The sequence below is a fragment of the Podarcis gaigeae genome, assembly GCF_964106915.1.
Source record: "Podarcis gaigeae genome assembly, chromosome: 3".
NCBI classification, from domain to species: domain Eukaryota; kingdom Metazoa; phylum Chordata; class Lepidosauria; order Squamata; family Lacertidae; genus Podarcis; species Podarcis gaigeae.
The window spans coordinates 92,102,636-92,128,186 of NC_139680.1; the positions used below are offsets into that span (position 1 = coordinate 92,102,636).

A 25,551-nucleotide genomic window follows, 5' to 3' on the forward strand; every position below is an offset into this window, starting at 1 on the left:
ACTAAGTACAGTATAGGGACGCAGGTGGAGCTATGGTCTAAACCACTGAGCCTAGGGCTTGCCGATTGGAAGGTCGGTGGTTTTAATCCCCACGACAGGGTGAGCTCCCGTTGCTCCCCAGCTCCTGCCAACCTAGCAGTTTGAAAGCACCGTCAAAGTGCAAGTAGATAAATAGATACTGCTCCGACGGGAAGGTAAACGGCATTTCCGTGCGCTGCTCTGGTTTTTCCAGAAGCGACTTAGTCATGCTGGCCACATGACCCAGAAAAATTGTCTGCGGACAAACGTCGGCTCCCTCGACCAGTAAAGCAAGATGAGCGCCACAACTCCAGAGTTGTTCGCGACTGGACTTAACTGTCAGGGGTCCTTTACCTTTTTAAGTACAGTATAGACATTGGCTGGCTTCACGTTTCCCCCCGTATCATGACTTCTGCATTGTCCTTGACCACTGACCAAGCTAACTACAAATGAATTTGAGTCCAACAACACTGGGCAAAGGTTAGCCACCCTGATCTAGAAGAAGAAACTGCTATCACTGATTTAAAATCTTTAGAATGTACATAACAGTAAAGCTTTGTGATTGTTAGTAGCTTGCTAAGATTCTGCTTGCTCTGCAGGGACCCATAAACATTAATTTTCTCTTTCTTCTCTACTACTGAGCTGTTAAGAGTGTCTGAAACTGTACAGCCAGCCAAGCTATTTAATTGGTTCATCACTAATATCGAACAGAAGGTGCTATGCACAATGGAATGCTGCCCATAGCAACCCTGGATGCTGATTCTCAGAGCCATTTGGGTTTGGAATCCTCAATGCCTAAAGCTAAAGGAGGTGGGGGAGAAAAAGCCCTGAATAATGTAACTTAAAACTATTTGTTCTATGTTACACTCAGACACTCTGCAAAGTTAATACCAAACGGCAACCAGTCAAAACTTGACAGCATTTTCAAGACAGGAATATTTTCCTTCAGAATCCAATTCCTTGCATTCCTATGTTTAATATTCTTTCCTGACCCACTGCACCCTAAACCAGTAGACCCCATTAAAAAGTTACAGAGCACACACTTGCCAAGTTTAAATTTAAGCAGTTGAATGAAGCTGGTTACAGTCTGAAAACATTTAATTTTTAAAATACTGTATGGCTGAAGTAGAGTAGTTTTCTCATGGATTGCATGGCAATTTCAGAATAGCTACAGAAAGGGATGTAGCAATAAGCACACAATTAAAAAGAAGATTTTTTCCCTTAAAGAAACATCTGTACACTATTTCTTTTGTGCAATAGATTCAGATGCACATTGACACGCTGGAGAACCACTATCTTCTGAACAGGAAATTCAAGCATCCAAGTCAACCAACAGCTTCTTCCATATTTTCATTAGGATTTCTTAAAGCAGCAGGTATAAACATTTATTGATCTGAACTCTGGGCAACCCAAAAAGGTCATGACTGGGACAAGACCAATTCCTTTGCTGTTAGGATGCAAATACACAAAAAGGCAGCTGAAAAATGACTTTATGACCTACCAAGTCTACAGAGAACGTTTTGTGGTTTCTTTGTTCTCTATGATGAGAGGGCAAAGATGAGCAGGTTCCCGGCTGCTCGTGATAAGAGACAAGAGCCGCAGCAGACAAACACAAGTCAGCAATAAAAGAGCAGCAAGCTAGCAACAAAAAGCACAGCGAGACCCATGTGTTTTAACCTGCTTGCAAAATGCTGAAAGGGAAGGTGTCAAAGTGTGGGAGGCTATTCCATAGAACCTGGTGGCGAAAGAGGTTCTGCTTCTCATGGGGCTCCTTCAGCAAGCTGTTGCCCCAAAGAGAAGAACAGAGTGCGGGGAAGGTTGAAAATTGTAGTTCTGATGTTAAGAATGGAGAGGGGGCTGCCAGGGTATCATTTGGAGAACTGGTTTACCAGGCTTCAGCAGACTTGTCTGAATTTGTTCTGAGTCTGGCACTATGACCAAAATAAAAGAAGCAAAGGCGCATATGGCTATGGTAGCAGTTTATTACAGAACTCCAGAAGGGAAAAAGCTCTGTTCCTTCTCTTTTTAATCCTACAACTGATTCTCCATTCTGGGGGGGGGGGGGGGTATCTTTCTGCTAAGACAACCACTCAAGTACAGGATTTACCTTGCTATGGGATGGTTAGTACATCAGCCATGGCAATATCGTTCTCTTTTCATCCCCCCTTTTTTTTGCTTTCCTTTGGTGTCCTCTGCTCAGGGCCAATTTTGGGGTCCAAGGATTACACACACATGAAGGCGGTGGATGAATGCAAGGACCCTGTGAATGGTAGGGAAAGGAAGACCTCCTAGGACAGGGGTCTGCAACCTTTAAGACAAAAAGAGCCACTTGGACCCGTTTCCGAAGGAAAAAAAAAAGGGAGCCGCAAAACTCGTCATTATAAAAATAACTTTTTTGTCACTTTTTTATTATTTCTTTGTTTGACCCCTCAGAATTACTCCTCCTCATAGAAATAAACGTTAAATTAACAGTTTACCTTTTTGTGTGTGTGTGTTCTTCACTCCCTTCAAAACAGTGACCAGCGTACATGCCCCCTTTCAATGCAGTGACCAGCATACATGCCCCTTACAATGTACCGGGCGGGCGGGAAGGCGACGTCGGGACGGTGCGTGACTAATGCACGCACCGCCCCCATGCGATGTCACAGCCAGTACAGCGCCCACCACAGTGGGGAGTGTCGGGGCGCACAATGTGCCTCCTCCCCTCGCTAGTATCCGCCCCGGAGCCGCGGCAAAGTTGTAAAAGAGCCACATGCGGCTCCGGAGCCGCAGGTTGCTGACCCCTGTCCTAGGATGAGAGATTGGGAGAGGAAAGGAAAGTTCCCAGGTGAGAGCTGGGAGGGTCCATCACTTTCTGTGTGAGACAAGGGTTAAAGGCTACCTTTGAGACAGGACTCTGTGATTTCTTCTCTCTCCCTGTTTTTATTTATACCAATCTCTTTTATCTTATTGTATTATGAAAAAACTTTAATAATTTTTTAAAAGAATTTTTTGTCTGTAAAAATGATTCTGATATTATGTTGAGGTGCAGGAATATCTTTCATCTGAGTTTTGAGACTACAGACAGAAAACTCATGACCATCAGGTTTAATTTCAACGCCATCAGTAATGTACTTTGGACTCAGCATTAAACATCAAACTGCAAAAAACAAACAATAGCAACTTCAATCTCTACCCCCAGTTGCACAGAAGGCAAAGTGACTCCCAAACGTTCCTCTAGATTAGGCATCGAAAAACTCAGTCCTCCAGATGTTTTGGGACTACAATTCCCATCATCCCTGACCACTGGTCCTGTTAGCTAGGGATGATGGGAGTTGTAGTCCCAGAACATCTGGAGGGCCAAGTTTGCCTATGCCTGCTCTAGATAGTCAGAACCCATGCCCATATCCTCAGGCCAAACCAAGTGAAAGTGATCCCACAAACCTGGACCAGATGGTACTTGAGGAGCCTCCCTAAGATCTGCTTCAACAGTAGCATCAAATTAGGAATGGAAATTAGTGACTTTGCCCTCAAAGTGCTTCACAAAACTAGTACAGTGGGCTACTCAGTGATCTGTTGCTACATCTGCTGGGCTGATACTAACCAGACCCTTCAGCTTTAGGAAAAGTTCCCCTAGGTAGTTCACCGAGTGTGGAATTGTGGCTATAAAGTGAGCCGTCTGTGATGCCATCACCTCCACATAGACTCTCACCTGTGTTTGGTCCAAGACTTTAAGGAAGAACTGTAATGCTGTACTGCACTCAGACATGTGTGCAGGATTTTGTGTTCACTCAAGTGAATATTAATTTTAGATGTGGGTAAACCTCTCCCATTCCTTCAGGCCAAGATGACGTATTTCATTACTCTGAAGAGGTTTTTAATGTTATTATTAAAAAAAGGGTGTGGGGGCGGTGGGAGAAGGAGGCTTAAAAAAACATTGGTTCAAGAAAAGCCATCTGGACTAACACCACTTACTATTGAAAAAGACAAGTGCAAAATCAGGTGGGAATGAAGTACTGGAAATGTGGTTTCATTTGCAGAGCATTATAAATCTTTAGATGGCCTTAGGAACCAGCTAATTAGCTGTTGAACCATTCATCCCCAGCCTCTCCTAAATCCAACAAAAACTCAACTTAAAAAACTGATGACAACAGTTCTATAACATTTAACCTAGATTCAACTTGCACATGAAATTATTTCATATATAAGCTGGAAAAGAAAGCTCCCAAGCAAACAATCCTGGTTTAGGGGGGTTGTGCTGTTTAAATCAGGTATAGGCAAACTCGGCCCTCTAGATATTTTGGGACTACAACTCCCATCATCCCTGACCACTAGCTAGGGATGATGGGAGTTGTAGTCCCAAAACATCTAGAGGGCCGAGTTTGCCTATGCCTGGTTTAAATCATTGAATTCCTGTCAGATAAAGAGATTGCAGTATGCTAGCTGATGGAAATATGTCTTCTCATTCTAAAGTCTTCATTAAGGTGTTTTCCTTAAATGCTGCAAGACAGACAAACTGAGCAATATGCAACAGAGTGATATGCAACAACCTGTATAATTATTAAAATAAATTCTATGATTTTCTACAGAATGTTTATACAGCAAGCCTGCACCCTTCCGCTACTCTTGTTTTACAACAAAATTATGTGGGTGTGTGGGTGAGAGAGAAGCGACAGACGGCCCTTGATATTTGGATTTTCTATCTATCTCTCAAGCCAGTATTCCTAAGGCAACTAAGGAGATTTAAAAATGCTTAATGTCATTGATCTTAGCCAGTGCTTTTTTTCTTTAAAAAAAAAAGTTTAAGGGTACTCTCATTTTCCTACTTATACTAAAATACTGCCCCTCAATGAGGTCAAACTTAGATTCACAAAATGTTTAGGGGTATGCGTCCTCCCAGAAAAAAGCACTGATCTTAGCTTCCGGCTCTCAGCTAGACATTTTTGAAATTCCCTAGTACCTTTGCTATTCACAGGCCAAGGGAGTCTCCCAGTTTCCTGGCACTTGCTTTTTATTTTGTTTATAGGCCGCTAGCTATACACTGAACACTCGTCTTTAACTATGATAACTTATTCCTCGAGGAAGCTCTGTTTCTGCAGAATGCCATTCCCTAATTGAAGTAGTTTAGGTCTACTTTAATGTGTACAATGAAAATGTGTGTGTGTTAAATTCAACAAGCTTGCTGTAATAAGTATTAACAAGTAAAGTTCAACATGGTTAAAATGAAGTATTTTAACTCCTTTCCTTCAAACAAGGGTGGAGGTATATGCTTGCAAAGTCCTCTTCCCTCGATCACCACCTGAGCAGAGCCCTTTTCTGTCTCCTCCTAATAGATAATAGGAACTTGGAGCTAAGAGCTCTCATTATGTGTTAAGTAGGATGCCCATTATCTGATTCTTCACCCCTGAAGCTTGGATGTGAATGTTTCCTCAGCCATTTTTTGCACAGGCGATGGGTTTTAATTATGTACAGGTGTAAGTATATGTTATTGCAGATGCTACTTAAATTTTACATCCTTCTTAAACCTAAATCAATCATTAATGCATAGCGTTTGCTCACAACACATGAATTCAGAGGGGTCACTCAGCTGATTGTTGCAAATATTCATTTGCTAAAATCCTCATATGTATGTGTCACACACACACACACACACACACACACACACACACACTGAACTTTTATACTGTACTGTCTTTCATCATTCTTGACTCCAGGGTGTGTTATAAACATATAAAGCAGATAAAACCAATTCTCAAATGAATTGTTTATTTTTTTAAAATGCTATGGACGCATTATATAGTCTCAACACCTATGAAGGCTGGGGAAGTATGATAATCCATCAAAAGAATGGCCGGGGAAACCCAGCCAGATGGGTGTGGTATTATTATTATTTATTATTCTTATTATTACTACTACTACTACACTGTAGGTACCACTAGCCAAACATCCAAGGGGAGGGTGTTTTAAATCTGGGCCTCTACTGTCCTATTCTTCTTCTTCTTTGGTGATCCCTCGTAGCAGAGTAAGACTGTCTTCCATGAACATGGTCTTAAAGAGAAAGCTGGTTCTTGTGTCACAACATAATCCACCAGTCCCTCACAAAGAGCTAAATGGATCCATCACATTATTCAACACCTTCCAAATCACGAAACATTTTTAGGATTAATCTTCTCTCGTATTTAAGTGTTTTGTTGCATTACTGCCAATCCACATCCCAAAAGACTTGATGTTTCTGCCCTGACCTTGAGAAATTATTTCATTTCCTGGGCTGAAGGCTGGGCTAGGAATTGCAATTCTACTGACAGGGATTTTCCAGATATCACCATGCCAAGGTAATAAAAATTGCTTTACAGATAGGCACAGAGAATGCACATTAATTCAGCACTGGCAGCAATGGAGTGAAGGAATGACTGCTGGGAATAGCAGTAAGGATGGAGAGATGAAGTTAAAAGCCATATATTTTTTAATCTATCAACAGGTTAACTTACCTAGAAGAAGCTAAAGGTAAAGATTAAATGCAAGTGTAAGAACAACCCACGTAATGGGTTCTCGCCTTCATTGGGATGATAACAAACTAACTAGAAGGGACTTTAATATACAATTGTAGTTTCTGTTTAGAATAACACAGGACAACTTAAAGTAAATTGAGATGAAAAAATTAAATGTATTAGGTAACTTGAGGAACTGGCAGAACTCTTAGCTAAATATGTCAATAGCTTCTTCACCAAACAGCAAAAGAGCCATTTTTAAGAGTTAGGTAAATTTACAAATAACATTTTAGACTAGAAATTATATGCTTGCAAGACATCCCTGCATCAAGCAAGGAAAGCTGTGCACTCTTAGCACAATGCAAAAGGATTCTAAGAATCCTAATGCAAGAAGTTTAAATCATACACCCTACAATTTTAAGCACCGTCATTACACTAAATCTTATATACACACCTTAATGACTTTTCATTGCTATGTAAAGGAAAGTTTTCATTATGATAAATCCTTTATTCTTACAAAAATGCTACACACACACAGTGATATGCTATTTTTCAGCTGAGAAAGGAAATAACTTGTACTGAAAATGAACTGAAACATGCACAGGAACCCACAATAAATTATGTGAACAGGGAATGTCAATATTTAGAGTAACCCACAGCAGTAGAAAATCCTGTTAAGATAATGCACAACTGTAAAAGAATTGTTCTGCTACATGCATTTGAAAGGCACATAACACAGTAAGTTTGAAACCGATTTTGGATAATGTGTATTATCTAGAACCTTCCAGTGTGCTCTGCTAACAAAAGTTGCAAAGCTGAACTAAATTAAACTGGCTTTGACACACAAGAATCATCAAGGACAGCTGAGCTATGATTTTAGAACATAACTGGTTAAATGTTTTTGTATCTAAACATATGCACACTTTTCAAAGTGACAATATAGTTCGAATACCTTTAGACTTCTGCACTTAATAACTGTGTTTTGTTGTAAAAAAGTCATAAAACCATACAATATTTTAATATGCTAAACAGACATACGATGAACATGTTTTAAATGACATTCAGTGCAGGTTTCCTAATCTCAGTTTATCAGATGAGAAAATTGCTTGTTGTACATGCATATCCCCAAGTAAATTTAAGATACCAATCAAGTTTAATTGCTGAATGCCTTCTGCCAGTTTTGCAGTCACATTCTGCTTCCTTAAAAACAATACCTACTTGCAGTTGTTCTCTTCAATCACTATAAAAGCATTTTGCCTCCTGTTGGGTCCGAACAAAACCAGGAAATCTCTTACTTTAGACACGTTCCCTGGCAGCCCGTTAAGTTTTGCCACACTTATTCGCAGGCTTTTTAAGTCTCCCCCTTCAACTGCAGTCTCATTGTAAGTCAACAATCATATGCATACTTAACACGGCTTTGCAAAAACAAACCAACCAACCAACCAACCAACCAACCCATAAGTTCTTAATACTTGCATTAACTCACCCAATTATTCTGAAATTCCTGGCTTAAGCCGCATCAAAAAATGTAGTGCAGAAACTAGAGATAAATATTTGAGGAGGAAATCTCTCCTTGATTGCCAAATAAAAACAGTGTTGAAGAATTAAAATCGTTATCTTGAAATGAACTAAAGAAAACTCGAAGCTATATGCACGATCTTTTATGAAGTCTTCGCGGCAAAAGCTGTTGGTTAACTGCTCAGAACAGCAGAGACAAAATAGCTGGTTGAGGCTGCTCTGCAATACTGCAGAGAGGAGTCTGTATGACACGCACATGCAAATTGCCTTAAATCAGGCTTGCTGGGGGCTGGAATTTCTAGCTCTCTTTCTCCTATTGGACAGTCGAATTTCTCTCCTAATGAGCCTCAAGGGGCAAGGGCTCAGTGGTAACAGCTGGTATGGCAAAGGCTTGATTTCCATGCAAGGTTAGAAAGGCAGGATATTACCATTAACATGCCCCCCCCCCACCGTTTCTGCAGGAGAAGCTCATAATATTGCTGCTAAACATATCTGTGTTTTTCCTCTTAAACTGAACTAGTTGCTAGATTAAGACCCTTTCAGATGGCCTTATTTGGTTTGCTATTTTAGAGAAACTTTAAACTCCAGCGTCCAGGTACCTCATTTGTAAGATTTGTATATGGATTTTTCACTACACTTTGCAAACATAGGTCCACTAAGAACAGCAGAGAAGCACGGCTGGGTCAGTCCCCCCCCCAAAAAAGTCTACCAATTCCAACATTCAGCTACCAACAGAGGCCAGGCCAGTCAAATGCATCTGGGAAGTTCACAAGCAGGGAATAAAGGCAATAATCCTCTCCCATTGTTCTCCAGATCCCAGCAACTGGTATGCAGAGAGAGGCATTCCGTCTCTGAACCTGGAAGGTTCTATTTAGGTATCATGTCGAATAGATCTATCCTCCACAAACTTGTCTACCCTTTTAAAAGGCATTTAAGTCTGGAGATGCCACTGCCCCCAAATCTTGTGGCAGTGGGTTTAATAAACGAAACACCTTCTTTTATGTCTCCTGAATCTGCGGTCAAACAATTTATGTGTCCGGAATCTGAGGTAAAAAGGTGTGCAAAAGGAGGAAATCATAGAATTGTAGAGTTGGAAGGGATCTATAGGATCATTTAGTCCACTCCCACCCCCACCCCTGCAACGCAGGAATATGCAGCTGTCCCATACGGGGATTGAACCTGCAATCTTGGCGTTATCAGCACTACGCTCTAAACAACAAAAGCTGAATTAATTTGTTGCATCTGAAGAACTGAAGATGCAGGACAGATCCCAGTCCCTGAACTTTCTCAGGAAGGAAGTTTGAGAAACTGAGGTAAACAGTTGTGACCAGAGATGGAAATCTAGGTCATGCTGACAAAATAAAAAACAATACATCATCAGATCCAGATGGCACCCACCCAAGAGATTTCAAATGTGAAATTGCTTATCTTCTAACAAAAACTTGTAACTTGTAAGATCAGCCTCCGTTACGGAAGGCTGAAAATTGGACAGTGTAACAGCTATTTTTATAAAGGGATAGAGGGCAGGAAGATCTAGAAAATTATATGTCCGTTCCGGGAAAACTGAAAGAAAGCAATACTGATGATAAAGCTAGAATTACCAAGCACTTAGAACAGGGGTCAGCAACCTTTTTCAGCCGTGGGCCAGTCCACCATCCCTCAGACCAGGTGGTGGGCCAGACTATATATATATATATTTTTTTTTGGGGGGGATGTACGAATTCTTATGCCCCACAAATAACCCAGAGATGCATTTTAAATAAAAGGACACATTCTACTCATGTAAAAACACCAGACAGGCCCCACAAATAACCCAGAGATGCATTTTAAATAAAAGGACACATTCCACTCATGTAAAAACATGCTGATTCCCGGACTGTCCGCGGGCCGGATTGAGAAGGTGATTGGGGCACATCCAGCCCCCAGGCCTTAGTTTGCCTACCCCTGACTTAGAAAAACAAGTCTTTGTGAAAAGAATCCCTGCCTGTATGACCTTTTTAGCGTTTATTTATTTTGATTATTTTTATAGACCACTTATATTTTAACAAATCCACTTGAAGCTGTTTTGTTCTTCGAGTGTCAAAAAGCATGTGGATAGGGGCGATCTAGATGGCACTGCATACTCTGAGTTTCAAAAAGCTCTTGGAAAACTCCCTCATCAAAGAGGAAGCTAAGCCAAGCTTACTCATGAGGTAAGAGGGCAGGCCCTCTTATGGATCAGTAGTGGGTTAAAGAACAGGAAGCAGATGGTAAAAAAATAAAACAAAGACAGTTCTCACAATGTAAGGATGTAAGAAGGAGGGTCCCTCAGGATCTATATTGGGACCTGAGCTTTTAAACTTGTTCATAAGTGACCTGGAGTTAGGAATGAATAGTGAGAGAGCAAAGTTTGCTGGTGACAACAAATGGTCAAAACAAAAAGGCACTGAGAGGAGTTTGAAAAGGATCTACCCAAACCTGGTAAATGGGCAATAAAATTGCAACGGCAAAACGAACAAGCGGAAAGTGATGCATGTTGGGGCAAAAATTAAAAATAAATAAAAATCTAACCTCATATATATGGTGCATGAACTGGCAGTAACCTACAAGGAAAGAAATCCTGTGGTTGTAGTGGATGGTTGGTTGAAGATGCTGACCCAGCTATGGCCAAAGCACATTGCATGTTAGGGAGCAGAAATAGGAAGAATCATAGGATTGAGTTGGAAGGGACCCTGACGATCATCTAGTGCAATCCCCTGCAATGCAGGAACATGCAACTGGGGATCAAAACTGCAACCTTGGTGCTATCAGCACCACGCTCTAATCAACTGAGTTATCCATCTACATGTTGTGCTCATGCAGACTTCCCATAGAATCACTGTGAGAACATGATGCTGGCCTAGATGGCCAGCTGCTCTGATCCAGAGGGCTCTTCTTATGTTCTTAAATCAGCCTTTTAACTTGTTGATTTAAATCACTGAAATCAAATCTTCCTTCACTGCAATTCAGAGCACTGCACTAATTACTGTATTTTTCGCCCTATAGGACGCACTTTTTCCCCTCCAAAAATGAAGGGGAAATGTGTGTGCGTCCTATGGGGTGAATGCAGGCTTCAGGAAGCTATCCGCAAGCCTTGGGAGCCCGTGGGAGCAGCGCACCCGGGGCTTCAGGCAGATATCCGCAAGCCTGGGGAGACCGGCGGGAGTTCCCGCCGGGCTCCCAAGGCTTGCGGATAGCAGCCTGTTCTGGGGGCTGGGGTCGGGAGAAGCTCGGGCTTCCCCCACCCCAGCCCCGCGCCTGGGGGGGGAAATAATTTTTTTTCCCTTTATTCCCCCCCCCCAAAAAAAACTAGGTGCGCCCTATGGGGCGAAAAATACAGTAATCCAGAAAGGAACATACCACAGTGCCCAAATCACCGTCTTCCAGGAAGGTATATTACATATTACATTACTTTTTTATTACACTATATCAGAAGAGGTGAATGACACTCATGGGTACAACTGTCAACTAAGCATCCGGGAGCAAAGATGAAACAGGAATAATAAACTCTGGGCGGCTTCCAACAAAAGATTAAAAATACATTAAAGCATCAGTCATTAAAAACTTCCCTAAACAGGGCAGAATTCCCAAGAATTCCCAAGTTATGCAATTGCTCCTTTAAAGGTAACTGGAACCATACTCTTCCACAAATGACATGCACCATTGTCCTGGGAAAGCTACAATAGTCAAGGGCTGCGAAAAAGATTCTATGCACCTCAGTGGAACATCATTCCTTAGGTTTTATATGCAATACTCTGGCCATTACCTCCTTGAAGGCGTTATTAGTGAGCAAGAGCTCACAGCAAAAGGGTTAAGTTGTATAGCCCAATATAATTCTAGCCCTAGGACTACTGTCTGGAGACTAGAGCGGCCCTTGATAATACAGACCCAGACATGAATTACTGTCAAATCAGAGACTTGCACATATTACTCAGCTTAGCATTATGCAGCATCCTAGTAACCAGAGAAATGTTGAAGAAAGACGTAGCCAAACTCTCAAAAATAAGAACAAGCATTTTGTTAACATGTGAAGACAGGCTGAAAACCAATGGAAGACTATAGAAATGCAACTGGCCTCTATGGCAGCCACTTCTCATTAAACACGTATGAAAAACAGTAAGATGCCTAGTTCAGCTGTGAAGTCACAATTCATGAACAGTAGAAATCTGTCTGTTTTGTTTCTATGACTAGTGATGATCATTTCCACAAGCATGGTTTTATCGGCCAATATTCTGCTACCTACTGCTTTTCAGACACAAGAATCTTCTATTTCTATAAATAAATAGGTGTGGTTGTGATAGAGACGTGTAGTGAAGACAGGCATTTAAGTAAAGAAACCAAAAGGGTTTCATACAATAGAGGCCGACTAATAACCTCAGCAGGCATGCTTTAATTTCAATTCTTTATGGATAAGCTAACCAACAATATAACCTCTTGAGTTCAAAAGGAACACTACACACACCTGTGGAGTTTCAATCAAACCACAAAATCTGTTAAACAGGCTGATCTCCGCTACACACAGTCAGCTGGTTATAAGCAAAGGAATGTGTGACATTGGTGGAGTTGGGTCATATGTATCTTACCTTAGCAGCTTAAAAGCTCTGGTGGCGTATTATGAGGTATGATAGCTGGCCCTATGCCAACCTTAATAGCACTTATGGACCTATAAACATAAGAATGCATACATGCATATTATATTCTGCAAATATGCAGGAATAAGTCCAAAGAAATTAAATAAGTACAGTCTGACTTGCTTTTCCCCTGCTGGCTAATTCAATCATTTGTTTCATAATGTACCCCAAGGTCCAGTTATTCTGACAACTAAGAGACAACCTCATCTGATCTTGGAATAACAGCATGCACTATGGTGTGTTGTTGTTGTTTAGTCGTTTAGTCGTGTCCGACTCCTCGTGACCCCATGGACCAGAGCACAACAGGCACTCCTGTCTTCCACTGCCTCCCGCAGTTTGGTCAAACTCATGCTGGTAGCTTCAACAACACTGTCCAACCATCTTGTCCTCTGTCGTCCCCTTCTCCTTGTGCCCTCCATCTTTCCCAACATCAGGGTCTTTCCCAGGGAGTCTTCTCTTCTCATGAGGTGGCCAAAGTATTGGAGCCTCAGCTTCAGGATCTGTCCTTCCAGTGAGCACTCAGGGCTGATTTCCTTAAGAATGGATAGGTTTGGTGTGTACTACGACTTAAGTTGTTGCTTTGAGACAGCTGATGGTATGGTATCTTTCAAGACCACATTGTCCTATGTACGGTGAAAAATTACTACTAGCAACTACTATTACTACATCACTGTGCCCAATTTCCTTCCCCCACATGATAAACCTCTTGGACACGTCATTTTTTTAAACTGAGCAAGATCCACAAGAGGAGGAAGATGGCTAGAGGATTGAATTATTCTGTTAAAAATAAGAAAATATCTATGGTACCCAAGCATTAAGCAGGGAGTGGACACTATGCTTATCCCTTCTCACATGTGCAACAGTGCACACATGGGGAGGAATAATGCCTTCAACAATTTCTAGTTGTTTGTGAATATGTTCTCATTTTGACACATTTCCTGTGTATTTGGCTACTCATAACAGCAACTTGCCAGCGGGACTTGACATCTTTCCGCAGGGCCTGCAAGACAGAGCTGTTCCACCAGGCCTTTGGCCAGGGCACAGCCTGACTCCCTCCCTCGGCAATCTTCGCGGAGCTCTGGCCCAATGGTTGCCAGTGGCTTGAGTTGAATTAATTTTATTATGAATGATTTTAGAGTGTTGTGTTGTGTTGTACTGCTGTACTGTTTTATTGTTGTTAGCCGCCCTGAGCCCGGCTTCGGCTGGGGAGGGCGGGATATAAATAAAATGTATTATTATTATTATTATTATTATTATTAGCAGTACCACATAAAGTAACTGCAAGTCATCTCAGAATAAGTATAAAAATGTAACTATTAAAATTTATGTTATGATTTTAAAAGTCACAACACAAACAAATCATGCAGATCAGTTCAGGCCCCCCCCCCCCATCATACACCATAAAGGCTTGTTAAACAACTGATGTAAACCAAAATTATTGAAAGAAATCAAACAACTGAAGCGTATGGTTTAAAATATAAAAGGTGCAAAAATTTGCATGTTTCAAATAACATTCAAAATGTGTACCTTTCTCAAAATGTATAAAATTGGATGAGGAAATTAAATTGTCTCAGCAGTCATAGAAGCTTGACTTTCTAAAGTAGAGTTTAACACGCCTGTTTGTAACTTCAAGCAAGTTGCCTGATCTGACAAACATGCACCAATAATAAATGACTTACACTGGAGCGCAGCTGTACTAACATTTATACAAAGTTACACAGTCATATGCATTCCATTATCACAGGTGTTGGCTTTCCACTTTGAGTTACACCTAATAGGAAACTTGAACAAGTATACGCAAACCCCCAGACTGGGCTATTTTTACAAGCAGCCAAGGCGGGAGATGATATGAGTCCATCACCCGTAAACATAATAAATGATGCAAAAAGCCACATGCAGCACTTCATAAATTGGACAAGGTTGGTACTTTAGAAATCCCACCATCTTGATGTTATACACTGATTACATTGCTTGGCAGGCATCTAGAGAAGACATCACCTGTCCATTTATGTACAATGCTGTTAGAACAAAGAGGAAGTATTCTCAATTCTACCTTGTGAGAATTAAGACAAGGTGAAAAGCACAACCACCATATCGGAGCTAGCTGTCTAACTGCACCCAGCCACACCCTGGTCAACTCTTACAAGTTTGGAAGCCGCACTGTATTCAAGGGAAACCATCCAGATGGGTGGGGTATGTATTAATTAATTATTATTAGTATCATGAAGAGTCCTGGCCATCTCTATTGTTACTAGTTTCAGGAGAACTACTAACAATAGATCTCTCAGCAGCTTTCAGTATCATCAGTCATGGAATTCTGGAGCAGCGGTCCAAGCTGGGTGGAGACAACACTGGGTTGTGGTGATTCTGCTTATATGTGGGTAGCTGGTTCCAGGTGATGTTGGACCACATAGCATTTACATCTCAGGGTCTTGCAGCAGTGTTCAAAATTCCCCCAGTGCCAGGCGTGTTGTGCTACTGGCGCAGGTCCAATTATTGTTCTTATTCATTTCGTGTCTATATCGCTTTACATTTTAAAGGAAAAAAAAAAACCCTCAAAGCAGTTTACAAGACATTTAAACATCAAATACCGGTACATCAAATACAACAACGCAGAATAAAACAGATTCAAGCTTCAAGGAAAATATTTCAGACCCTTTTCTATGTGACATTTTGCTTCTCAACCTAACCTACCTCACAAGGGTGTTATGTGGATTAACTGAGCAGTGGAAGAACCATGTACTCCTTGTAGAAAAAGGTGTATAAATATATATAATTATAAGTACAATAAATAAGCTCTTCTGCTTGCCTGCTTAAGAAAACTGGAGAGGCCAGCTAGATGGAGATGTCCATTGCCAACTTAGCATCCAGAGGTTTCCACATGGTTGCCAGTGGCAAAACTCACCCGGCTAATTTAGAACACTACCTTTCATTATGCAACTAGCATTATGCAAGACTGTTATTGATGTTTTATGTCTGTTTTCATCAGAATCGGAGTGCAGCCATTAATATATATATATATATATATATATATATATATATATATATATATATATAAAATCTCTGCTGCTTTGCATCTTATGATGGCTCGTTTGGTTTACTCGATTTGCGTTTTTTGGCATTTAACAAATGAATATTCTATAACACTGTATTACATTCTCTGCAGCCTTCTGGAATCTGCCTGTGCTAAAGTTTTTCCATACACAAAGGGGGAGGCTGTGAATGTTCAATTAGGGACAACTTAAGCTATGTATATGGCTCTCATAAATGTTTCTTTTATCAAATGAACAGTTATGGCATCAACCTGGGAGGTTGCTGCTTAAGTCAGAGAACTGTAACACCATGGACTCTAATAGATGCCTTTATTCAGCACCTACAAATTTTCCTGCTTAGAGTAATGAAATAAGTATTAAGACTACAGGAGTTTTTTTCTTTACAAGAGAGGTCCAAGTGATTTGAGTAAACGGACATTGCAACAGCTCATACAGAAGGTTTTATCTGATTTGAGATTTGCTGACACACTAATGAAGGCTGAAGCAGACAAGGCAAGAGAAAATGTTGTTTGAGCACAAATTTAAATGTTTATTCACTAGGCTGCTTGGGTTTGAGAGCACTGCCCAAACACAGCTCTTCCAATGCGGAGACAATATTTTCTAGTTGTCTCTTGGCAAAGAGATGGGAGCCTGGGAATTCCTCTTGCATGCAGATAAATCAATGGCCGGGCTTTGAGAGAGCTAACCTTCAGTGCCTTCAGAAGCATGTGTTAAATGTCTCTGGGACGCTCCAGTTTTGCATAGCTCACACTAAATGAAAACCACCAGCTCTAATTATAAGCTGGTAACTTTTAAAAATGGATTAGTTCAACAAATATATGAGATAATTTTTATTATTATTTGAAAACAATGCATAAATTCAACTATTTTTTTTCAAACCAGAAGCCCAAATTCAACATTTTTTTGACTGTCAGTGCAAGGGCTGTGACAGTAGCATTAAGCACAAGAATAATGGCTGCACAATAAGAAATCCATCGCAATACTAGCGGAAACTTGTTATGCAACAAGTATCAGGGATACCATAATCTGCTTCACAACCAGCAACAATAACTGTGCTGCCTTGCGGCCCGTCTCCTGTGCAAGCCATTCCACTAGCAAACTAGTACAAGGGACTTTAACTTACTGTGACTTATTTAATAAAGTTATCATTAATTTCAAGGCAATAAGTCATAGAAATCGCTAATCATCATGCACATTTAAGATTATTTGAACATGTGTTGGCTCACTCTTGCAAGTACTGGGAAACCCAGCCAGATGGGTGGGGTATAAATAAAATAACAACAACAACAACAATTTAATTAAGTACCCTAATACCTTCATTTTTTAAAAAAAGCTCTGACATTACATCAATTTGACAATCTCTGAAGAAGAAGAGTTTGGATTTGATATCCCGCTTTATCACTACCCGAAGGAGTCTCAAAGCGGCTAACAGTCTCCTTTCCCTTCCTCCCCCACAACAAACACTCTGTGAGGTGAGTGGGGCTGAGAGACTTCAAAGAAGTGTGACTAGCCCAAGGTCACCCAGCAGCTGCATGTGGAGGAGCGGGTAAGCGAACCCGGTTCCCCAGATAACGAGTCCACCGCTCTTAACCACTACACCACACTGGCTCTCTCTCACTGAAGAGACAGAAGGAAATAATCCATTGTGCCTCCTTGCCACAAATTTATCAGGGCTCCTTTCCAAACTCACCATGGCTAAGGGAAACGTTCAACCCATTTACAGTTGCACCAGCTTAACGTTCAAAAAACCTAAAGCATGAGCAATAAAGGAGGTATATGCTCCCACTGCACAGCTTTCTGTAGCCCTTAAACTAATGCAGGATTTGTCAGCCTCCTCACTGTTATTCACAAGTAAGAAAATATAGTTGAATGATGATCAATTATATAACTACAATATATATCATAGCTGTTTTTGGAAGCTCTGTATGTGAAGCCGCTTCAGGCTCCATCTTCTCCAACAGCAATGAGTGAAGAGCTGTACTTGCAGAAAAGCTAATATTACGCATATGAAACTGGTTCTCTCCCCGCACCCATGACAACCAAGTTGGGGGGGGGGGGGAGGAAACCCACCTGTAATTCTCAGTGTTATTTTACTTTTAAAAGTGTGTTGTAATGCTGATAAGTGTTTTAACACTTAGTTCCAAATTAACTTTGTCAGCCTTTGCATTCTACAGGCTCTCAGTTTCCTTTCAAAAACTTTTTCAACATCTGTAATGCCAGTGAAAAGGGTATTCCAAAAAGGGTTTGGAAAAGGGTTCCAAAAAATACTGATGATGGGGACAAATTTCACACAACATATGAGCCTGCTAATTAATTCCATGCCGACCACAGCACAGAGACAGACAGACAGACAGACAGACAGACAGACAGACAGACAGACAGACAGATAGACAGACAGTGCAAGCCTCAGACTCCATCTTCAACAGTCTAAAACAACTTTCTTACTTCTCACATTCCCAAGTCCCTAAAACCTGTAGCCAGGCCAGAAAGTTATGAGGACAGAGCCCACATACTGTATATGGCTGGGCAAATTGGAACTGTTGTAATACTAGAACTATGTAAAACTTTGGAAGTACACCGATATTCCAATAGCATTCATATTAATTTGTGTATAGTTTCATGGTAAGGAACAGAAAGTTAAGAATCAAGGGTTATTATATAACTGATTTATACCAAGAGTGTTCTTAAAAAGAGAACACTTTTAGAGCTTAGAGAAAGCTTAACTCCTCTTCAAAGTACAAAATCTCCTAACCCTTGTTTAAATACACTACACATGCACCTTGACCCTTCAAAAACGGGTTTTTTTTAAAAAAAAAATCTTCCCTGGGGGGAAAGAGGTCTAGCTCATAATTTCTGTATTAAACTCTGTACTATTAGCTAAGGAATGGAATTATTAGTGACAGGTTCACTGAATTACCTGAGAGGTCACTAGAGCTTCCTCAAAATCTAAAACTGCCACCATAAATTTAACTAATGACAAATGATTTTTTTAAGCTACCGGAAGGAGATGTGCACAGGATAAAAACTCTTCCAAACAGCAAGTTAGGCACTGCACAACAGTCTTCTACAGCAGTGACAGAGGGATCAAACTGATATGCATCAATGCTAGTTTAGATGCTGCTTTCACAATTGCGCTATAACTTTTACAATCCACACAGTAAAAATGAGAAGCCAAGGACGAAAATATAATTGATGATGGCAATCCCATGCACTTAAACATGAACTTCCCCAATCAATCAAGAACATTTGCGGGGAAAGGTCTGATTCTGAAGCCAAGAAGAGTTCACAGATGCAAAGTACAAAACTACCCTATCACTTACAGCTTTTCTCCCCAAAGTGTTTTGCCAATGCACAGCAGAAGAGTGGGGGCTGCAGAGGCTTTGAATTTCATCTGTATGCCCCTTTTTGTCTTAAAACTTGGACCCTGCTCTAAGTTCCCGGGACAATTCTTGTTTAAGCACATGGAAGTGCCATAATCCTATCTAGTTTGGAATCAAATCAGAAGCTGATTCCTGATCAATACACTTGAGGGCAATTTCATTTCCCCATAAGTTAACCTGTGTAAAGTAACTGACCATGAAACAGTCATCAATTTTGAAAAAACAGAAAGGCTATTCACCTGGTGTTGATACAAACATATCAAAGATGAAATGAAGGCGCTGCTCTCAAACAGAAAGTTTTGTCATGAACTAAATATTTGTTTAGCACCAATTAGGTGCTGGTCTGATCTCTCTCTCTCTCTCTCTCTCTCTCTCTCTCTCTCTCACACACACACACACACACAAAATTAGCCTACTAGGGGCACCTCTGCCTTGAAGTGAAAATTATCTGAAAGCTACAGGGATGAGTGTGCATCACAAAGAAGCAGCCAACTTCTCAAGTGGGTAAGAGAGCCATCCATATTTTGAAATAACCCATCTGCGAAACAGAACTTCTCCCCTGAGCCTTCCCCAATGGTAGAGAAACAAAGGCCGATATAATGATTCTATAGTAGGACCCTGAAAACTGTCAAAATGAAAAAACCCAGAGCGTAATCCTACAATATCTGGAAGGGCATTCCAGGGGCTGCAAGTTAGGTCAAATCTACCCCTCCAGTGTAAGACATCTGATGTCACAGACTCCCTCCCTATGGCTGGTTCCTTCAAAGTCAACAGATGTTAGAGTTCCATAATCTGAAGAAGCAGAAGGGGGCTATCTTGAGATGTGGCTTGCGTCCAAAGTCCTCCTGGCACTCTGACAGGCCACAAACCAGAGAGAAATTTAAATAAACTTCTGAGCATGTCTAAATCTCTCCTTCCCTTTTCCTCTACCTCATGGTAGACCACATATTTTGTATGGAAAAGGTCCCAGGATCAATCTTTGGTTTCTCCAGGTAGGGATGAGAAAGACTCCTGTCTGAAAAGCCACTGCCAGTCAAAGGGGAAGGGAAAGCGTTAAGAGTACAGTTGTGGTCGGGAACTTGCATATAGGCCCAGCCAGGTGCAGGATAAAGCAGTTCAAATGCCTTCAGTTCCTCTCCCTTGCAACTTTAGGAATGCAGCCTTAATATTAAAACAAATGCATGTTTGAGTTGTAGGATCTTAATCAAAGTGATCTCAAATAACCTTAGTAAAAGTGGAGTAACTATATATAAAAAGTAACAACCAACGGTACATAAAATGCAAAATAACAAGTTTCACATTTTCCTTTGGACAGACCCTTCCTTTTCCCTCTCTCCAAGATATACTTGTTAAAGTGTCATCATGTCCAATCTCAGGGCTGAACTGCACAAGGCCTTTTTTGTATATTTGCCCCCCTTGTAAAAGCAACGTGTGCAATGATCATGACATCACCCTCCAAAACCAAAGGTTTCTGACAAGCATTCTCAGTAATCTGAAGGCTAATGAAAACTGTGTTTGGATTGGCTCCACCCCTATAATTTCTCAGAAGGGTTGGTGTGCTGTATCACACTTTTACCCAACAATACAGGCTACAGTTCAGGTCAGGGGAAATTATGCACAATACACTGAGAGTACCATCAGTGCTCATTCACACTCTGCTCATCATCAGTCGCTCATGAAGATCAGAAACAAAAGCACTTTAAAGTAGGCAAGTACGGAAAAAGAAGGCAAGCAGATACTGACATTGCTAGCTACCAAATTGTTCTGACAAAAAACAACTTTCATTTGGTCTAATTGAATGCAAAACGTTAAGCAATTTAGAATGTGACAAACCCATGGACCAGTAATTTTAATGTGATTTTTAATGTGATTGTTCTTTTAATATTCACAGTGATGTTAAATAAGCAGCCAGCCATACAACAGGCTCTGCTAAAATCTACTAAGAGCAGAACCATGACTTTGTACTGCTTCTCATCATTAAATAATCTGGCTAAAGCTTATAGCAAATTTGTGCTTTTTCAAGTGCAGTAATGAGAAGGAAATAAAACATAAGACTAGCCAGCTCAACCCCCCCCCCCCAAAAAAAAAAAACAGTGGGTCTTCATAGAGCTATAGTAGAAACAGAATATTTTTGTTACAGCAGAGAAATTGTGTGGCTGCTTGCCTGGCTGGAAGGTAGGAACTGAAAGAGATTTAGTGTATGAGGACTGACTCAGACTTCAAACTACAGTGGTACCATGGGTTAAGTACTTAATTCGTTCCGGAGGTCCGTACTTAACCTGAAACTGTTCTTAACCTGAAGCACCACTTTAGCTAATGGGGCCTCCTGCTGCCGCCGGAACACAATTTCTGTTCTCATCCTGAAGCAAAGTTCTTAACCCAAGGTAATATTTCTGGGTTAGCGGAGTCTGTAGCCTGAAGTGTATGTAACCTGAGGTACCACTCAAGAGGCATTTTCCTAAATTCAAGTACTGTACATAAAAAATCTCAGGTTCAATACCTTGCACTTAACTGTTTGTGTGTGTTTAACGTGTCCAACCACCATCATCAGAGTGACAAGAATAAAGCAGAATTGAGTCCAGAGAGAAAATGAAATTCTGATAATACTTTAATGTTAACCAACTGAACAAGAACAGTATATAATATGATGAGAAATGAAGGGGGGGTGTCTTTGTTACGTCAAGCCTAAAAAGGGAGGAAACTGCCTGCAGAACCACTTTCCTCTCCAATTCCTCCATTACTCAAATTTCAATCTTCCTCTTCACTCACAGCCAAAACCCAACAGACTAGAACCTCCAGCCAATTAAGTTTGCTGTCAGTTAGACCAATAACAGAATTAACCTCTTAAAATCCAGATAGCTTGGTTGGTCGAGCATAAGACCCTTCACCTCAGAGTTGTAGGTTTGAGCCCCTTGTTGGGCAAAAAGATTCCTGCATTGCAAGGGGTTGGACCAGATGACCCTTGTTGTCCCTTCTAACTCTATGATTCTATAATTCACACACTGAATGTTCTCTGCAGCTGTAGTTCCAACAAAGACGACTAAACAAAAATCAGTTTTTTGCTTGCTACAGCTGGAGATTTGAACTAAAAAAATTGGATGCCTAAAATCAGCAGGCAGAAGGTCCTGCTGTATTTCCCCTGCTGGATCAAAAGGTCAGGCTCTTAGGTATTTAAACCAGGCATGGCCAATCTACTTGTTTCACTTTCCCGTTGTTGGCATCCATCTGTCTCAGGATCCACTGACTTCATAAAGTCTGTCTGTTACAAAGAACAACCTTTTACAACTCCATTTCTCTTTGTGCCTGAAGTAGGCTCTAAAACCTTCAGGGAACCAAGTCAGGTCACTCACTATTTAATAATTTTATATCACTCCTCTCTACAACAACTATAAATCAGGCCTCAGAGTCCCCAGTTCAGGACAGGGCCTTAGAGTTTTCACTTTATTATGGTGTGTTTTTTACTGCACATTTAATTATTTTATTCTGAAGCATATTTATGTCAGGTGGAACAGGTTTCTGATCATGTGCAGAATATACACAAATACTCCACAATATCGCAGTGCTGTAATATTATACTGAGAGTTTTATTTGCTAATTCCTAATTTTACATGTTCACCGTGATCTCTAAAGCTCAGCAGAGGATAAATGTTTTAAGTACATTAAATAAAGGTGCAAAAGCCAAGACAAATAAAACCATTTCTCAACTGTTCTGAATTATAAAATAAAGCTTGTGCTACACCAATGTATTTTTAAAAAAATCAAATTAAAAAGTTGAGACGCTATTTTAAAAACAACAAATCAAATGCTTATTTTTGCTTTCTTGGGATGCTCTAGTTCCTCCTCCCATTAAAAAAACTAAACCAAAGAAGGCATTTTTCTCCTTCCTGAACTTCAAGTCAAATACAATTTAGGGCAAGATCCCAGCACACTTTAATTTACTTCTCCTTTTGCTATTGTTACAAAGCCGTTTCTAAATATTTGTCCTTCCCAGATTACCAAAATGGACTGAGATGTGATTCCTTTGTAGTGCAGATGATTTGCACAGACCTCAAGCAGTAGAGAAATTCTCACGCCTTCAAGGCACAAACCGGATTTAGGAGGTGCTCTGCTCACATGGCAGGGTAAACTAATAATTAAAGTCAAAGAGAGCTTTCTAACTAACTTGCCCAAAGAAAAGGGTCGCAATATTGTTATTACTGCACTATGGAAAGGCTCTGGTTTCTAATTTCCCCCCCACAAAAGCCAGAGGCCATCGCAAAACACAGCTATCGCAAGTCAGTGTCTCATAATGAATCTCTAGCTTTACAAGAGGTTCTCCATGAGAGGTGAAGCTTACATATTCTCTGATACCCCTACACAAAACCAGAATTCCTTATAACCTTCCTTGAATAGTATACATAACTTGTTGTTGTTTAGTTGTTTAGTTGTGTCTGACTCTTCGTGACCCCATGGACCAGAGCACGCCAGGCACTCCTGTCTTCCACTGCCTCCCGCAGTTTGGTCAAACTCATGCTGGTAGCTTCAAGAACACTGTCCAACCATCTCATCCTCTGTCGTCCCCTTCTCCTTGTGCCCTCCATCTTTCCCAACATTAGGGTCTTTTCCAGGGAGTCTTCTCTTCTCATGAGGTGGCCAAAGTACTGGAGCCTCAGCTTCACGATCTGTCCTTCCAGTGAGCACACACCCAGTCATAACTTATTCAAGACTAAAAGAGATACATGTACATAATACAAGCAGTGGCGAAACTAGCCTTTATTTCACCAGGGTCAAAGATCCAGTTTGGCACCCTCTACCAGCATTTGCATATATATATATATATATATATATATATATATATATATATACACACACACACACACACACACGCAGGCAGAGAGCCTCAGGCAAATCAGGTCCTCCCTTAAAGAGGGCACGTATTGCGGTGAGACCTGGACAACAGACACCCTGTGCTGTGGGTGGGTACAATTGGTTAGCCACAACACCCGATTGGTAGGTCCCTCAAAGCTGGGTACAATCTGGCTAATGGGACGCAGTCTAAATGGTTCGAGGGACCTATTTATACTCATGCACGTGACCCAGAGCTTCCTCTTTCGGTGCATGCATTCGGAACACCCGCCCACCTCTCCCTACTTTTAGGGCTTGTTGCGCTTGACCTTACTATGTTGTTGTGTGTCATCTGTCGTTAGGACTGGGGCACTGCAGGAATTTTCCCCACTTGGCTGATAGGCTGTTGCCATTTGGGTTTCACCTGCCACGTAGCAAATCATCACAACTTGTAAGGTTGTGGATAGGCTCTGGTTCAGGTGATAGGGATGGGAGAACACTCTCGCCATCCCTATGTGAAGGTATTCCATTAAAGGAATCCAGGGACTCAATAGTTTGGTCAACCCCTGAGAGGGGGTTGTGCCGGTGCCTGAGTCCATTTGGATTGCAGAGCTAGCCTGTTCCCGGCTTTCCGCTTATCCAGGTGTTCACCCTTGGCTGACCTATGCTGGTGCCCTGGGTCAGCGCTACCTGCATGGCAGGGAGCTAGTTGAACCAGAGCCTATGTAACCAGTCACTTTCTGTAATCAATAAAGTTGTGACCTAAATTCTGCCAAAAACCAAACCAAAATTTTGAGTCAAGTGTAAATTTATTTAGGGAGGAGGTTTCTGGGTCTGAACAAGCAAAGAAATGCCACCACACAAGGGAAGTCGGGCAGGGTCCCATTGTCTACCCATTGTCACCTGAAGTGGTACCTCAAAAATCACTGGCGCAACCAGCCTTGCTACTCTTGTCATTACCATTTGGGGGTGATCACCTGTGGGAACCCCAATTGGAGGAAACAGGGCAGGGAGAGGGAGGGGACAGGTGGATAGCTATCTAAACCTAGCAGTTTTAAACATGGTTCCTTCCCCCCATAAGGGGGGGGGGAGTGGTGGGGTCTTGCTTACAGGACTTCCTTTCCACTAGATGCGAACCTCCTCACCCTGGAGGACCTTGCAGCAGGATTTGTGCCTAGGGCTTTCCCGCCCAAAATTCAAGATAGTTTGTACTGGCTAATCAGTATCAAGTTTAAAGCGTGCATTAAAATTCCATTTAGAAGATGTTACAACAATGTGAAAAACATATTTAAGGGAGATGACAAGGTATGCCATAAATCCTTCATGGGGTTTAATTAGTTTCAGACTAACCACTTAATGACTGCCTAAAGACCAAAGCTGCTGTATATACATGCATTAATTTCCAAAGTCACTGTCTGCTTATGCAACTAAAATTGATTCAGATCCATGCACACATCTCCACATAGTCCTGATTTAGCAACGGCCCCTGTGATGTAAATACCTTGATGCTCAAAGTTTAGAATATCCTTCACACTTTACATGTGTCGTGTTTTTAAGTGAGGAGCACAATTATCACCTGAAGTATGGAGCCACACCAGTTATAACATGTGATTTTTGTTATGGAAAAGTCTTTCCTAGAGAA

General features: G+C 41.1%; 1 protein-coding gene across 3 annotated transcripts in view; it reads right to left on the minus strand.

The window, feature by feature from the left end:
* DISP1 (dispatched RND transporter family member 1) overlaps positions 1-25,551 on the minus strand; it is an 86,029-nt gene that overhangs the window by 36,847 nt on the left and 23,631 nt on the right. Inside the window, exon 1 of one of the 3 annotated variants that reach the window (XM_083733071.1) lies at positions 7,972-8,250. The exons of the other annotated variants lie outside the window; for them this stretch is intronic. The gene's annotated coding sequence lies outside the window, so the exon portion shown is untranslated. Of the gene's footprint in view, positions 1-7,971; positions 8,251-25,551 lie in introns of those variants that run through there. 3 annotated transcript variants of the gene reach the window in all.